Genomic DNA, 4,239 nt, shown 5'->3' with positions numbered 1-4,239 from the left:
AGATAGTTGCGGTTAAGTTAATGTTAAAATAGTTAATGTGGTGAGGAGAACAATCTAATTTAGGAATAAAAAAAATAAATAAAAGCCAGAAAAGTACATCTAACGATCCACAGAGGACGCTCGGAGCTGATAATGATTAATGACTATCAACTTCCATTCTGGCATTCTATTAACTATCATTTATATTAATGAGATCTTGATAAATTAGTGAGAAGACAGTACGGTGATAATTATCATAATGTCTAAATTAACGGAGCTTACCTTGCGACACCATCCTCACGAAATATGTTTGTCAAGTTATTGAGATCCTACTTAAAGTACTTAATCCTTATAACAACCACTGAACGACAATCTTGATACCCTACATAACGTGGATATACTTTAAGAAGACCATCAAACTATGATATTCGTCCTGAGAAAGCAGAAAGCATCTTGTAGACATGTAAAGCGGTAAAAACAAAGAAATACTGGATATGGCAGCAGTACTGCTACTGTCTCCATCACTAATGGCAGACTGTTACACAGCCCGCTCTGGAGGAAAAAGACAACAAGAAGCAAAAGGACAGAATGAAACGTTGGACCTTACCTTACCGACCGCAGCGGAGTACACGATCGCTCCTGATCAGAACACGTCTTTCTCGTAACCTCTCTGTTTTCTGACTGGCCCCACATGCTAGCCTTCGACCGCGTGTCGCCGACTTCCGATCTGACCCTTCCGGTCTGGCCCTTCCGGTCTGGCTTCACCTCTGTTTGCCTCACCCCCTCTCCACCACAACACACAGCTCATCACAGCCCATAACACCACAATATGGCAGCAGTACTGACACTGTCTCCATCACAGCCCGCTCGTCATTTGTGACTCCGTCTGCCAAATCCACTCATAAGGTTTTGGTTGGCTCGAGGCTAAAGTAGAAGGCACCTGGCCAAAGTACCACACAGTAGGACTGAACCTGCAACCATGTGGTTGGGAAACAAGCTTCTTACCACGCCTGCGCCTAAAGTTGTCAACAAACAGCCATGGGATTCGAACCAGCATCTCTCAAAGACCGGCTGAGTACGTTACCATTAAGCTAAACTGCTCAGTCTATCTTTCTGTCTGTCAATCAGTTTGTCTGTCTGTCTGTCTGTCTATCAATCAATCAATCAATCAATCTGTCTGTCTGTCTGTCTATCTATCTATCTATCTATCTATCTATCTATCTATCTATCTATCTATCTATCTATCTATCTATCTATCCATCTATCAGTGGCGTGCGGTGACTTCCGGGCTTGGGCATGCAATGAATTTCTCTCCCCCACCCCTGGCAATTTTTCAGTAAAAGAATTTTCGTATTCCTATGATTTACATATGGGAGATTCTGAATAGGCAATCACCCCCGTATGACCTAGAATAAGCAGGGAATAAAAAATGGCTCTGTAGCGATGAGCCTGAAATAAGTGTATTGTTTGTATTTTTCTCTCTGTTCGAAACCTCAGGGATCTAGTTCAAAACGGGGGCACCAGTATTTTCTTAACGAAACACTTTGAAACTTGGGACACTGGTAGAATGTGTCATATAAAACATCTTTTTCTCTTAGTCTTCTTAACAAAAAAAACGTACATCGCAAGTTATTTCATGTTAAAGTTGTCGTATTTCTGTAATTTCAACCAATGACTGACGTCCATTCAGCCGAATACAGTAAGTGCTGACTACGTAAACAAACGATTTTCAAACGATTCTGGCGGTGATAAAATTATTATTTTCTTGTCAAAATATGGCTGAAGCATATTGGCAGTAGGGTTAGGGTTAGGGTTAGGCAGTAGCTAATAAACCTTTCATACAGTTCAGGCAGATGTTAACGAAATAAACACGCGTGAAAGAAAATGAAAAAAGCAAATGTTGTACACATACAGTTCAGGCAGATGTTAACGAAATTATAAATGGAGATTAAATACGCTTTACACCGCTTAAACTGCCAAAGGAGTAAGCGTAAACAGCTGAATACTTGTCAGTGATTGGTTGAAATTATCGAAATAAGACAATTTTTTACATGAAATAACTCCGAATACAAACATTTTTTTCTGTTTTATAACACAAAATAGATAAGTATACGAAGTTTGAAAGTCTTTCGGTACCAAAAACACTACATAAAACATAAATGAAAACTGGTGCCCCCGTTTTGAACTAGATCCAACCTCAGTACTTTCCCATCCTCACTCTCCCTTTAAAATGTCTAAAAATCATAAGTGAAATGGAATAAAGATAAAATTGGATTTTGTTAATATTTTTGCATATTCGGAATCTCTGTTAAAGGTAGGAATCCGAAAAAATTTTTTCACAAAATTTCGTTTTTCAAAGGGGTGCGATTCTGCATTAGCCCCTATACCTATTGGTTCAGCTGAATCAATTTGAAATGATTTAATAAAGAGAAAACATTTAGTTACATTATATGGCCATGGTTTTAGATAGTTACGTTCTCGAAGACAAGTCAGGTGCTTTATCATGCTACTTGTCAATTCCTGGAAAATTATTGATACTCAAGCAGACGCTCTTCTTCGGAAACAGAAGAAAGTTCAAAAGAAGGGAAAACGGAGGAAGAAAATCGCCAACGATTTACATGCGGTTACATTTAGAAATGACCGGAAGGGAATGGGTCACGAAAAAGTTCTTTCTAAGACAGGGGAGTGTAAGAGAAGGAGGTAGGTGTATGTGTGGGTATGTGCGTGCACGTAGGTGTGTGTGTGTGCGCGTATGTGTATGTGTTGTGCGTGCGTGCGTGCGTGTGTGTGTGTGTGTGTGTGTGTGTGTGTGTGCGCGTGTGTGTGCGTGCGTGGTTTTGGCTGTTTATATGTGTAAGTATGAGTGAACTTTGTGTCGCTTAATGTCGTAGGGAGAATTTATAGTAGGAGTGGCTGTCTTTGTGTAGTGTGTCCCTTCTTCTGGTCTGATAAAAATGAAGGATGTAAGCAACTGTCAATATTTACAAACTGTACAAATTACGAAAACTCCAAATCACAGCACAACCTATAAAAAGAAAAGAAAAAGTCAACGGTGTAAATATCAGTATGTATATTATTTTTTTCTATCAGCAATTAAAACAGAACAAAGTGAACTGGTTCTTTCCAAGGTCACCGCTCTCATTGATGCGATCGTAAACACATATTTGACCTCTGCTGACCGCAAGGGTGTGACGCCCTTTTTGCTTTTTGATCGCACAGGAATGCGAAGCCCCATTGTTGTCACCATCTGTTGAACTTATTTACAGACTTGTGGTATTTAGCTGTGGGTCTACTGCCAGCGAAGCCGCTACGTTAACTTTGTAACACAAGAAAGAGAACTAGAGCGATTAAGGTCAAAGCTCGGTTACGTAACCATAAAGGCACGACCCCTCAGTACGCGAGAGCTGAAGGCAATGCGACTAAACTAAAGGTTTTGGAGAAAATCTGATTAATTTTTGACTCCGCATTGTATATTACACATCCGTTTACACGCACGCACACACACACACACACACACACACACATTTAGGGAATGAATCATTGATTTAATAATATTATATGTAGAGTTTGTGTATGCGCGCGCGCGCGCGTCGAAGCGTGTACCTGTGTGCGTGTGCGTGTGCACAGTACAGTATACAATATATGAGTGAGTCATTAGGATCAACCCATAAATTCATATAAGTGAGATTACATTTTGATTTATTATGTTGAAGTTTTTGTCATAGCAATGAAATATAAAAGACGGAGAGGAGTGAGTTGATCCTGTACAACGATCCATGAGGTCGGTTGTTTGTGTTCTATCACAGATGTGTCCTGTGCTAATTAGCGAAGTGGTGAACTCTCCTTAGCTGATTACCTGACAGCCACTACAAAATGGCGCCATTGACCGCTGAGTTTAAGGTTTTTGCTGCGAAAAAGTTTTTCTGCCATGCGTAGGGATAGGTATGCTATCTGTTTAAGACCACAAACGCCACGATGACCAATGGTCAGAGGATTAAAGGAGAGCGTTAAGGAATTAAATGAAACAAGGCATTGGGGGCGGGGGGACTTGTCCCGTGATCAATACGCACAGCACACAAACATGTGTGTGTTTGTGTGCGTGTATATATATATATATATATATATATATATATATATACACGCACACACACACACACACACTCATATTACATAAGTATATTTTACATACTCCGATGAAAGTGTCTATGCAATGCTATGCAATTTAATTGAGGAGTAATTAATTCAGTTAATCGAATAAGT

The sequence above is a fragment of the Octopus bimaculoides genome, chromosome 24 (genome assembly GCF_046866305.1).
Source record: "Octopus bimaculoides isolate indiv1 chromosome 24, ASM4686630v1, whole genome shotgun sequence".
Lineage (NCBI taxonomy): Eukaryota > Metazoa > Mollusca > Cephalopoda > Octopoda > Octopodidae > Octopus > Octopus bimaculoides.
Note: the sequence above shows the minus strand (reverse complement) of the source record.